General features: G+C 48.8%; 1 long non-coding RNA gene across 2 annotated transcripts in view; it reads left to right on the top strand.

Moving 5' to 3' along the window:
• Positions 1 to 2,413, top strand: part of LOC102380279 — a 4,508-nt gene extending 2,095 nt beyond the window's left edge. For both annotated transcript variants that reach the window (XR_324910.2, XR_001358751.1), the window contains one exon: positions 544 to 2,413. This is a non-coding gene — a long non-coding RNA (uncharacterized LOC102380279). The remainder of the gene's footprint in view (positions 1 to 543) is intronic.
• Positions 2,414 to 13,696: the final 11,283 nt, after the last annotated feature.

The raw sequence follows: 13,696 nt of genomic DNA, 5'->3' as shown, positions 1-13,696 counted from the left end.
TGGTTTGAGGGGGGCACAGGCATGGGGGGAGGGTGGCTCCTGCTGCTCTGTGCACTCCTGGGCAAGCATGGGGGGCTCATGCCCCCAAGATCTGTGTGCAGGGCAAGGGTGGGCTGCCGCTGCGGGCTTGCTGGAGGAGGCTCGGAGGCCGCTTGCTGCTGGACCCTGTGATGTTTCTGTGCAACCCCCCAACCCTGATGTTTCTGTCACTGCTGGCTCTGTGGTATGTGTTCACTTGAGATGTTTCCACCCTTAAATCTGCACCTGGGGGCTTGCCAGGCCCTGGGGTTTTCTCCCCCTTCTCAGTAATAGGGTAGGGGCCCTGTTACTGTCCCCTTCCCCTGTGCCCAACCCTGATAACTCATCTGGGTTTAGCACCCACAAAAAAATCAGCTACTAGCCTCAGGCTCCTGGAGAGAAGATTTCAGTCACTCACAAACAGCCTCTGCAAAGCAAACCCTTTGCTTATTCAGCAAGAGGTATGTAACAGAGAAAAGAGTTAAACCTGGTACACAACTGATCTAATCTAAACTTTATCCTCAGAGGGAGAAGCAGCTCTGAAATGACCTGATGTTCAAAGACAGGTGCAGAATATCTCACATCCTGATGTGGAAACTCTGAAATAAGGAACCAGGGAATGCTGGAGACGGCCAAGATCTGTGAGAGATGATGAGCCCAACAGATGCCAAACTGACCTGCACCTAAAAAGAAAATCTGCTCTTCATATGGTCCATGCGATTGATCCTACCTATTGCCTTCAGTGGGAGTTTTACCACTGTCTTCAAGAGATATAGGAATGGCCTCATGGCCACCAGTACCCAGCTTGTTCTTCCCTTTAAATTCCTTGTCTTTGTGTTCTTCTGCCATAGAAAGGAGACTAAAAGAATACAAGAGCCACTAATTGCACTGCTACCCCTCTGTTATTACTTTTATCTGTGGACTAGGTAATTAGCAATTAGGCTTTTAATTTTGTTTCCTAGGAGCACAAGAGCTGTAATTAGGCAGCTCAGAAACGTAAGAGCTTTGGAGGTGCATTTTGTGTCTGTTTTGTTTAAACCTTTGTTGGGAGGGTGGCATATAAATTGCACAGATAAATATATACATACATGCACACACAAATAAATAAATAAATACATTCCTGGTCCTACTTGCCCTTTGCAGGGAGCCTGAGGGCTACAAATATCCCACATGAAAATTAGACTGAGGATCAGATTTTGAACACCCTTAACCAATTCTTTTTAAATCCAGAAGTACTGGACTTGATCTAGCACTCTGAAGCAGTCGGCACTCCTGGGGCCATCAGTCACTTAAGGACCCGTGAAAGAATTTCTATGGTCATTTATAGTGGATCATGACTGCACTGGTTTTAATCTCTTTATTTCCATTGTGCTGGTGCTGGTTAATCTGGCAACACCAGGCCATGCACTGAAACTGATAGGTGGACATGCCCACCATAGTTTTGGATCAGCAGGTAGCACGTATAGGACAGGGCATATATAAGCAGCTACTGTACAAGACAGGGGTGCTCAACCCCAACCCACAAGCCATGTCATGTAACTGGCCCCCATGGGTCTGATAATGTGGTGCTGAGGGAGTGGTGGCAGTGTTAATTGCTACTCCCCTGCTGCCAGATTTCCAGACTCATGGGGAGCCTAGCAAGGCAGATAGTGTGGCCCTGAACACTAGATAGGGCACATGGGGCCTGGTCAGGGCAGCACAGGGCCTGATCTGGGTGTATGGGGCCCAACACTGTGAGGGATCTGGCCTGTGGACCAGCCCTGCCCCAATCATCTGGCCCATGGGACTAAAAGGTTGAGCACCACTGGTATAAGATATGCAATCTGTGGAATCACACGGGGAAAACTGTTTTGCTCTTACTTGCTAGGCGAAAGAAAAACCTTTTTGACTCGTATATTGACCCTGCTGCCTGGAAATATCTTGGCCTCTGATAATAACCAAGGCACCCAACAGCAAGGTGAATCTCTGGGTGTAATAGGATTCTATGAACAATCAAGTCAATTCTCATGTCAGGCTGGTAACAGATGTGCCCAACCAACTGGGGGAATAAGCTTCATGCTAAATTGTCAGGCAACTGTTATGGATGACTCATGAAGCAAGGAGAATGGGGTTGAGGGCAGCTGTGTCCAGGCCATGTCCAGGGCCAGGAGCAATCAACACCATGGTGAAGAAAGGCCATGGGCCATGTGATCTCAAGAAAAGTGGTGCCTCTGCAAAAAGAGACTTTCCTCTTTAATTAGCTGGGAAAACAACAAAAGAATAAGAGAAAGCAATCTGTAGCTGATACAACACTGCCAGGAACTATCTTGGTGATTTATAGGAAGGGAATAGTGCAATACAAAAAGCTGCCAGCCAACAGACAGGCATGTTTTTTGCTGACTGGAGAAAACAAATAGGGGCTGATCGGATTCTCAGGGCAGTGGTTGCTCTTGTGAGCCATTTACTTGAGTTGTTATAATGAGCTATAGGCTTCCCCTTTTGTTTGCTGAGCTAAATCATCTAGAGTTTATGAGTTTATTTCTGGCTGTCGTATGCAGTTTGGAAAGGCTAGCATGCAGAAAGGATGCTGTGCTTGCAGCAGAAGAGAAATGGCTGAGAATCACTGTGGTTGGGAGACTGTGTGGCTCTGGGAACTTGTTGTAGAGCTGTCACCAATTCAAACCCAGGCTGAGTCACGATGGACCACAAGGTCTCCCATCAGACACCACAAACTGGCTCATATGGAATGAGTTAGAGATCCACAGAGAGGGGCATGCTGTACATCATTTAAATCTAGCTTTTGTCCCCATTCCAAAGTCTGGAGGTGTTTGTAGCAGAGGGACAGGCTCAATCCTGTAGCTAGCAAAACAGATACAAACCAGGACTACCATCCCAATGAATGTGGGCAATCTCAGTAACAGGGCAATGCCTGAAAGGACCAGAAAGATTGAACTGGTACAGTGGCATTACAATCATGCACCCAGTATTAAGAACCAGCCCAAATTATTATGTCCAGAAGGAGACCTTTGCATTTATCCAGATGAGAAATAGGGTGTTAGTTGCCTGGATTTCCACCATGTCCCAGGAGCAGACTATAATCTGATGCCCGGGCAATGCTCTTCCAATGGACTGACTTGGTAGAAGGAAGCAGGGTCCAGTCCCATGGTCAGTGTGTGAGTAGGGGTTGGATGTCATTGTTTAGCACAGCAGGTGTCTGGCAGCCATAGGGAATGAAGGATTGACATGTTCTTGGATCTCCCCTTTGCTTGGGTGGGTTTTCCAATCCCATTATAACTTTTTCCAGATCACTTTCTTTCCATCCCTGTCACTTTTTCTGCCTGGAAACCGTGTTCTCCACATAGTCAGCCAGATCCTCAGCCCCTTCATTGTCAAACTATAGCAGCAAACAAGGCTTCCCCTAGAGCAGAAAAATCCTGAGGAGACAGAAGGGGTGGTCCAAGGTAGGCTAAGATGTAGCTATAGGGTGCTTGTACATGTGGCGATGCTGCTGTCATGATGCATGTGACAAAAATTTCCCATTGTGTGGTGTGGCGGAGCACCAGTGGGGTGCTCGCCACTTTAGGGCTATCACAGGTTTTGGGAGAGCCTGTTTTTGGCGGCAGCAGCAGGGAAAAGCCTTCTGGGGTAAAAATTGTAAGGGGGAAGGTGGGTGTCAGAGCACCTTAAGTGCTCTGCCACTTTAAAACCTGGATCAGGCAGCAGGCAGGTGCGGCTCAGCCCTGATGAGTGGCCATTTTAAGTCCCAGGCCAGCAGGACTGGAGGTAGCAGTTTGCTGCCAGACACTGTGGAAGCAATATCTTCTGGAGGAGCTGCTGCTGCTTTGAGACCAGCTTGGAGATAAGGCTGAGGCTATGGGGAAGGAGGAGGCTTCATTGGTCCTGGGTATGACCTAAAACTGCACCCTGCCAGGATAGGGAGGCCTTGTGGTCCTGCCTGTGGTAGGGCAGGGTCACTTAAATGCCAGGCTTGAGGACCATCCTGGTGAAAGGTGGCTTGGGGTGCCTAAACCCCTGCCCCCACCACCTGGTGGGTTACCGTAATAACACTGGAGGGGGGAGTGGAGCCAGTAATGTCCATAGGGGACACCTGAGCTCACTGGGGTGCAAGACCCCAAAGGGGTGTGGTGGAAGCTAGGTAAGTTTTGAGAAGTGCCTAAGCCTGAAGGGGTGGAAGACCCTGTAAAAGGAGCAGTTGAAATCCTTGTGAGAGGAAGCACATGGGCGACTGGTGTCTCCTGAGTTAGAAGAGGCACTTCCCCCCCCCCATGGCTGATCATGCCAACCTGGAAGTGTCAGCCACAGGGGGGCACCATGGGGATCACTTCTTGCACCTGTGCTCCCTGGCTGGTTCCCTCAGGGGGGCACCAGTGCTCTCATCTGCCCCCATTGCCTAAGTGGGGAACGCTGCCTGTCAGGAGGTGCATCGCTGCTCTCAGGGTGCACATGTACCCCTGTGCATCCCTTAGGCGTCACCACTGAGGGAGCGAGGAGTGAACCAGGTATGCCAATGAGTGGCACCTAAGTCTGTGGGGGTGTTTGACCCCAGAGTGTGGGGGTGGAATAGAGAGTGGCAGTTGTGGAGCCCTGTTCATGAAGGGCTTGAGTGGGGGCTGGAGTTAGGTACAAGTAAGCCTCTGGGACCTGAGGCTGCAGGTGGGCAAGAAGCCATTTGGAGGGTGGCAGAGGAGGAGCCATGAGGAGAATGGGGGGCAAGTCATCTGGCCTTTTTTGGAGAGCAGCTGGGGGAGTTACCTGGCAACGCAGGATTTTGTGAACTGTCCAGTACTGGTACAGATGAGGGTAGCAGGAGATGCCCAAAAGGCTGCATGCTTTCTGGCTGGGGAGTGAAGAGTAGCAAGCCTAAAGACCCTCTAGGAGAGGGCAGGATGAGTGTGGTCCCTGGGAGAGAAGGGACGCTACGAGTGAGACCCAGGAAGGGTGGGATGCAAGAGACTGGGTGAGAGCTGGTGGAGTATGAGAGGTCTCCGTAAGATGGAGGCAGTGAGTGTGGCCCTAGCAGGGCAGCATGTGAGAGGCTCAATACTATGACAAGTTGGCCAGAGCTTAGCACGGCTGTAAGCAACATCTGCGAGGCATGGGATATGTGTAGAGATGGCCAGAGCGTGTATTTTGGCCCTTAGACATCAGGGCCCTCAAAGGGCAGCCTGCCGCCTAATTACCAACATAATTCTCTTTGGTCAAGGCATGGTAGGTGGGTGGAGGGCCAAAGGCAGGTAGGTGGCCAGCACAGTGCTGGTCAGGGAGTTCCCACTTGTTACATGTGGCTTAATGGCATCACACACTACACTTTATGTGAGTTTTGGGTGTTTTAAATGTTTGACTGCAACATTGCAAGTTGCAATATTGCAGTCATTAGTCAGCTCACCCTCCCACTGCAGGAGAGGCAGGCTCCACAGAAAAAAAGGATTGGGCCCTTCACTGCTTCTGCCTTCAGCAGGTTCCTGCAGACAGCAGGACACCTGGGGCCACCCAGGAATGGGCTGGCTTGCCCCTAGGGCAGCACAGGGAGGTGGCAGGAGGGCAGCTGGGTGTTCCCCTGGCTCAGGGAAGCTAGCAGATTTGCCCAAGCTTCCAGGGCCCCATGTACCATCCCCACCACCTTCTATAGCTGCTAGCACACCCAGCTGCCCTCCTGCCTTCTTCCTGCATTGCCCCAGGGGCAATCCAACCTGTTCTCAGGCAGTCCCAGGCATCCTGCTGGCCACAGGAGCCTGCTGAAGGCAGATCCTTTTTTTTCTGGGGAACATTCCAGCCTCTCTGGCAGCCGGGGGGGTGAGCTGATAGATTAATGGCACAAAATAATGCTCTCCCCTGGCCCCCCCCAGGGCTGTGGGAGAGATGGGCAGGCTCCCCTCTCCCCTTCCCTCCCCAACATGGGGCAGAGGGGAAAGGATTGAGCCCTTCCCCACTTCTGCCTTCAGCAAGTGCCTGTGGCCACCAGGACAATAACATACACAGTGCCGGAAAAATAAAATCCACTGTTTCAATTCAGGGGGCCTAGAATGCAACCCTATGGACTAAAAACCTGTCACATGTACAAGTGCCCATAAGCTACAGGCCAATGTACTGTGGCAATCCTGACCAGTGAGACCAGTTCCTTAAGATCCATTAGCTCTTGTTTCAAGTTAACCCTGAGGCTGCTCTGATTCAGCGTGCACCTGGGACTGACTGGGCTCGCATCAGTTTCCTAGGATAGAGGGGAAGGAGGCAGAAAGGTGGCATGGAGCCATGTATGCCCCCCAATTGCTCAAGCATGCTGAAAATTACCTAGAAGCTGTACAAAAAAAAACTAGAACTCTTGGTTCCAAAATGATACCTTTTATTAGACCAACTCGGAAATTGCAAGGAAATGTGTCCTTTTCTGCCACCTTTCAGGATCAAAGTCCCTTTGTCAGGGTCTAGAAAAAGTATAGATGGTACAAGATGGTAAAAAGTCCCCATAGGTAGGAAATAAACTTCTTAATTTTTGCACAGAGGGAGCTGAAGATGAAAGGCTGTCCCTCTGGGTTAAGTAAACACCTAGAAGCTGGGAATTTAGCCCCAAGAATTTAGCCTTGTGTGTCACAAATAAATGGAAGTACTTCCATCCTTGTGCCTTTTCTGGAGGTTTTTAGTTCATAGATGGAAGGAGAGACTGAGCAAAGCAGCAAATCTGAGCAGCAGGTAGAGGCTCTGGAATGAAGCGGCACTTGCGCATGGGACAGCCAGAAGGAGCTCAGTGAGAGGTGCCCATCCCCTTCCTAAACAAAATCCCCTTTGTTTGCTCCTGGTAATCTGCTTCCCGACAGGAATGTGCTTCAGAAACCACCCTGGGCAGGTGAGTGAGAGCAGCCCAAGGACGCCTTGTTGAAAAGGGGCTGCCTGGATGGGATGGTCAGGTGTGCCAGGCTGTGATCTTGGGTGCCAGCTGCAGGGTGGAACAGGAGATGGGGTAAGACGAGGGGCTGGAAACATCCAGGATCCCAAGGGGAAGCTGGAGGAGGACTGCGCTATAGTCTGCTCCTGGCTGCGGCATCCTCTTAAGTAGACACTTCATGGAAAAGAAGACACCGGAGGTCTAAACACTCCAGAGAAACCTGAGCTGGAGCTGTTCATTGTTCAAAGTAGCAAGGAGTAGTCTGGCACAAAGCTGCTGTAATCTGCTTGCCTAGCACAGCAGCCATGCTGGGCCCCCTCCTAGCGGGCCATGATGTAACAGCCCACAAGCTGTCCCACAGCAGCAGAGGAAGGCAGAGCAGCCATTTATGCTATGCTGCTCTGCTCTGGTCTGAGCCAGAGGTCAAGGTCTAGCATAAATGAGGGACTTGACCTTCCATCTTGCTCTCTGCAGCAGGCTCTGACTATGCACAGGGGTCTCTCCCTCTCTCTCCCCCCACTCTTAAGGTCCTGCCCACGTGGAACCTGAGCACTGAAAGGAGCCTACCACTGGCAGCTGCAGTTTCATCGGATACCAGGCGAGCTGGGGAGGACTTCAGCACTTTCCCTTCCCTATCTCTAGCCCAACAGCAGTGCAGGATTCTCAGTTGTTCCCCAAGGGCATCCGAGAGAGACTGAGCTCCCATCATCTTGGCTGGTGCTTTGGGACATCATGAGAGAGGCCTCTGCTGCCTAGGGACCATAGCCCAGCCCCCTCTTACTTTTGTCCATATGTCACCTGACCTGGTGCCAGGGCTAGCTGTACCTCTGTGCCCTCCCTGGGCTTCATGACTGCACCAATTCGTGCCTTTCCCCTGCTGACAAGGAATTCCCAGTCCTGCTCTTGGGTTGAACTAAGAGCTACTGCCTTCTGGGGATCAGTTGCTCTTACCCAGCAGGTCTGACTGGGCTCACTCTGCACCTGTGGTGCTTCCCTTCAGGAGCATGTGACCAGGGGTGAAAGCCGGGACCAAGCAGCTTCCTGCTACCAAAATGTTCCTTGTGTCTATAGGAGGATCAAAACACTGGAAAGCAAAAGCTTATCTTGAGCTGTGTTTTCCTTTACTGTGAGCATGTTGCTTTTGCTTACCAGTGAGCTGTAGGGAAGAACAAACAGTAAATGCCCCAAGAGAGTTCATCTTTTTGCAGAACAGATGTGTCCATGGCTCAGCATATTCTTCACTCCTGCTTCTCTCTAGCCATATATCAAGGTTGATAAACCTCCTATAACCTTCAGATCATCTATTTCAGCTCCAGCAGTGGAGTAGTAACTATCAATCAGGGTGCCAGGACACCCTGGGGTGCCACGAGATCCTTTGAAGCATGCCCTAGGAAGTGTGAGGTGATAAGCAAATACAGGGAGGCTCTGGACTTGTGCCGGTGGGGAGAGCCTGAGTGAGGCTTGAATTGCTGCCTCCTGAGATGCAGCAAAATGCCTTCAACTGAACCCACCTATGAAAATGCTATGGGTTGTAAGCAGACCTACGGTAAAAGAAAATCAGAAGGTTTGCATGATCCCTCACTAGTGTCTAACTGGAACATGCTGGCCTTCCTCTGCTCCTCGCATCAGCCTGGCTCTAAGGCACTGATTCTTAGCCAGCGTACCATGAGATCCTTTTAACAGTGTTATAGGGTGCCATGCAATAGTAGCACTGTTTAGGCATACAAATGCCTACACATGACTGACCAGATAAATCTCAAGATTTCAAATAGGAATCCATAGTGTCAAAAACCATCCTGCCCTGTTGTGGTCTTTCTAAGCTCCCTACAACAGAATAATTGCTCTATAATTTTTCTGTAGTCAAAAAACAAGTAAAAGCCAAGAGCTGCCTTTTCTGCGGGTGCCTTGATCTAACAAGGCTGAGAACCACTGCTCTACAACCTGCTGTCATGGGGCTTGCACACTGAACAGCAGTGCAGCTCTCTGCACACTAGATGGCAGGCATTTTCAGCAAGAAACAGCTGAAACAGCTCTGGCAGGATTTAGTTTGGATAAGAGATCAAACCTCAGCTAAAATCCAAGTTGTTCCCAGCCCCCACTCCAAAGAGGACTGACACAACAGCCTGCATGCTTCTGGGTAATTAAAGGAATAGGCAAAACATACACAATGCAAACTCAGGGATATTTGCCATTAGTCAGCCACAAAGCAGCAAACAAGAAAGGAAATTAAGACAACAGAGATGGGGGGGGGGGGGGGAAGCACTGAGACAGGGAAAAGAAAGTAGAGAAAGCACTTTTGAATTGGAACACGACTCCAGAACCAGCATTGACTCAAACCTCGAAGGCAGCAGGGGCAAATTTGTGCCAGCTGATAATATATGTCCCCCAAACACTGCACTTAGCACTTCTCACCCAAACACCTCCAAATCCTGTATCATTACCCTATGGTATGAGTGGGAAACCGAGGCACAGAGTGCATAGGGTCAGGCGGCCTTGTCTCTCAGCCTGGGACCACCCCTGACTGACATATGGCCTTGTCCAGTCACTTGCACCAGGATTGTCTGGTTGTCTCAGTTTTTATGTGTCTGGTGTCATTTGGGCTTTCTTTAAAGTGGTGGCAGAGCCCACTGAAGCTCCCATTGACAGTAGCTGGAGTGACAGGGGCCAAGCACCTCTAAAAACCAGCTCCCAAGCATTTCAGTACTAGCACCTTCATGATGCAGAAGCCATGTTTGACATTTTCAGCCTGGCCAACTCCCCTATTGACTTTGCAGCAGAGCCAAGAACAGAATTAAAGGATCCTGGGCAGTAGTCTGGCTGCCTGCCAACCATGCTGATCTGCACAGCCCATTAGCCACTTCCCAGAAAGGGAAGGGGCATGGCAGATGTACCCCCTACCCAGTAGCAAGAGTATCAATCATTTCCTGGGTGCCATTTGCAAGACCATCTTGGCCACACAGGAACTTCTACAACACATCAAAGAGTCGGAATCAGAGCCTACACCACCTGCATCATGGGAAAGTACATAGAAACACTCAGCCCATGATTAAAGATTGTCTTCACAGGAATTAATCCAGAACAAGGCAGGTCATGACTTCAAAGAGCTTTAAGCTATACTGGTCAATTTTGCCCATGAAGACAAGCCTTGTCATTTGACCCCAGCATCCTTTCCTGCCCATGGCAGGGGGTCGGACTAGATGATCTGCTTAGGTCCCTTCCAGCCCTACCAACTATGAAACTCACAGGGCAGTCTCCAGCCTCTTCCCCTGGTCCTGCATCCCCTACCCTCCTGTGCTCGCCCAGCCATACAGGGCTTGTAGCAGGGCATTGACGATGTGTAGGGGGTGCACACAGGTGCATGTGCACCCCCTGAGATTGGCCGTGCACCCCCTCGAAACTCCAGCTGTGAAACTAGGAGTGCCGCTGGAAGTGCACTTCCAGTTTCACTGCTGGCTTGGCAGTTAGCTGCTGGGGGACCCGCTGTCGGCAATCTGGTGCCCCCCCAGACTCAGGAGGCACCTGTCGCCCATGTAGCAGGGTCTCCTCACAAGAAGCTCCTCTCTTGTACCTGCCCTGGCAGGGCTCCAAGGGGAGGCAAGAAGCAGAAAGGATGCACTGACTCTCTCTGGTGCAGCTTCTTGCTGCTGCTGCAGGACTCTGCCAGGGGCTCTCTGAGGCACAGCCCTGGTGAGGTCCTATTCCTGACCTCCAGCCTGTCCCCCTTCCCCTCCGTTCTCTCCTGGAAAACTACTCCCCACCTTTTAAACAAGCCTCTTCAGCCAGTCCCAGGCCAGGGCTCTTCCAGGGGTTTTGCTAATTCAAACCCCTGCTGCGGTTATATCACTCCTCCCACTACAAAGAGGGCAGCTTCACTTGCCCTCAGAGCAGATGGTGCCCCACTGGGCCAAACTCTCTCTTCACACACTATCCCTTTGCAGGGCAGCCCTTCCTATCCCTTTAGGTAAGTACAAGTTTAATGCTGCTACAATTCAAAAACCTGTGGGAGGCTGTAGTCATGGAGAAGCTAACTTGCCAGCTGTGGCCCTGCTTCAAGAAAAGAAAGAGGGAGAGGACAAATATTTAGATAGCTAGCTGTGATAGACGGTCTACTCTAACAAAAGATGCTCCCCATGTTGGAGTGCTTGTAGTCAGTGCTTTGCATACAGATTGTGCAGCAAGTATGTAAGGATCTGATTTGTTGAGTGATCTCTGCTGACTACAGGAATAAAAATATAACAAGGAAGACTCTATGTAGCCAATAGATTTTGGATTCACTTGTTGTGGTAGGTTTTCCTCTCTGAAAATGATCTCTCACATTATCGTCCCCTAATTCAAAAGTTTGGCTGCACCATTACCTTATAGTTTGTATTTAACATTTCTAGGCTCAGTCTATAGTTGAGTTGGGTGCTGTACCTAAGTACAGTGAGAGACAATCCCCACCTCAAAATCTTTACATCTACATAGACAAAGCTGGTCAAAAACCTACTTAATCTGTCACAGCTGTCTCCTATGTAAACCTTAAGGACTACCCTTTGGGTAAGGCACTGCTCTTGGCTTCAGCAGATCTGAATTCCCAGATTTTCTGCACATCTGTTATGTGACAGCAGACAAGTCACTTAACCACCTCATCCCTCTGTTGTTTGAGGGTGTGTTTGTCCTTCACCTGCCAAAAATGAGAACTCAGTCACATGCAGCCCTCAAGGTGCTACCATGATACCAGTTGATCAGTCCAGGTGATGCTTGTGCTCCAATACAGCTATTCATCCTTGCCACTTTACACCCTGGAGTAAATGAGGTTTTAGGGATGCTTTTTCTAGTATGTCAATCAGCTGTTAGTGGCAAATCCTCCTCTCAGCCCTACACAACAGGATGCCTTATTTGTATGAAGGCAGATCTCATTGCATTCACATGCACCTGTGTTGATGACCAAATTCTAGTTTCCTGGAGATGTCACTTAAGAGTCATCTGTTCAAATGTGGTTAAATAAGAACACTTCCGAAGTTGGTAAAAGCTGCCACTATGTGCAGCTCTGTACCATTGCATCCTCTTGGTTAACCTGATGGTTTGTCTATGGTTAATGCAACCTTGGTCTTGCAAATGGCTGTGGCAAAAGTCACAGAGGAAGTTGCAAGGCATATCATCAGTGTCTCTAGCTCATGCTCCAAGCAAGCTGCAAGTTCAGAGTTATCCCCCCCACCAAGCTTCTATCTACTGTCTCTTTTATTTACACTCAAAAAATAATTTAAGGACTGTCCCCCTGTAGAATCTTATCTCTACCTGCAGACCTGCAAAGTAATACACCCACTTGGTTTCAGTTAATTCTCTCACAAGGAACAGTGCAAACGGTGCTTTGGCAACAACACTATTTGTGATATAAAAAGATATGGTGTCATTTTCTCACCCATGCTATCAAAGAATGCTTCCTATTTTATCTGGTCATCTACATTGCTCCAGGAGCAGAGACAGGGACCCAATCCGGACCTCAGTTATACTTGGGTAACTCAGTAGTAACTATTAAAGCTGGCTGAACTGCTGTGGGTATAGGTCTCTATGATAGCCTGTGGTCTTTATGAACTTCCCCTTTTCTAACCCTGTGTGGCCATAAAGAAAAAGAATAATATTGTTCTTATTATGACAGCAGGAGGTATGAACTCCAAGCATCTAAATTGTAAATGTGAAGTATATTACTTAAACAGACAGATTACAAGCCTGTCATCAATCACATCTGGCAATTATTGGTGCTCAGTAAGTATTTTCAACTCAAGTATATGACAGACTCATCTATCCTAGAACAGATAAATCTATGCACATTAGCACATGAGGCTAAATTGCATGCAGCTTTGGTTTGTGAGAATTTGTATTTAAGTAACACTGTTTACATGATCAGCATTGCAAGTGAAGGATCTGTAATCAGAAAACTGCACCTCAGACAAAGGTTGTGAGTGCTGGGGAGATTATATGCCACAGTTTATTTAATGCAAAAAGTAGAGCTTTTAAAACACTTGCTCTCTGAGGCTGAGATTACAAAGCAAGTTCATACAGAGCACTGACTCTTCTGCTGTAGTTAGTTATTCCAGATATAATTTATTTGTGAGGATGTTTTTATTTGATTACCAGTCTGCTCATATTAGAGCAACTATGGCCTTTATCTTTGAAACGGACTAGATGAAGGCTTGTTCACCATTACAAGGTTTAGAGCAAAAACCAAGGTGAAAGAACTGGTTCGGAGAGACTTCCTGTTTGCAGATGACACGGCCTTGGTTGCCCACAGTGTATCTTCCCTGCAAAATCTTGTGGGCAGATTTTCTGAACCATGCAAGAGCTTTGAGATGGCAATTAGTCTCAAGAAGACTGTGATCATGAACCAAGGGGTGATCGTGCACTTGACATCACTCTGAAGGATAAATCCCTTGGTGTTGACATTTTTTCTACTTGGATTGTACAATCAGCAGGAATCTTGACCTTCAGACTGAAATGGCTAACAGAATTAGAAAAGCATTTAATAATTTCAGGCTGTTATAGAAACATGAATTCTTCTTCTTTCGTATGGATAGGGCAAGCAATTGCAGAGAAGGTGCAGGTTAATTAAAGCTGTATGTTGAGGTTTGATAGCCAGTTGATGATATTTGGGCCAGCTACGTGGATTTGCTTCAATCTCTCCATGATGTGCAAATTCAGGGCAGGAGTTTGCAAGGTGGCTCACTGACTGCACCTTACCACATATGCAGTTTGGTGAGTCCTTGATGCCCCATCTGTTCAATAAATAGGCACTCTTTCTACATCCCATACAAATGCGGTTCA

This window comes from Alligator sinensis, unplaced genomic scaffold (genome assembly GCF_000455745.1).
Source record: "Alligator sinensis unplaced genomic scaffold, ASM45574v1 scaffold1420_1, whole genome shotgun sequence".
Taxonomy (NCBI): domain Eukaryota; kingdom Metazoa; phylum Chordata; order Crocodylia; family Alligatoridae; genus Alligator; species Alligator sinensis.
Note: the sequence above shows the minus strand (reverse complement) of the source record. Positions and strands in the feature narration are given on the sequence as shown.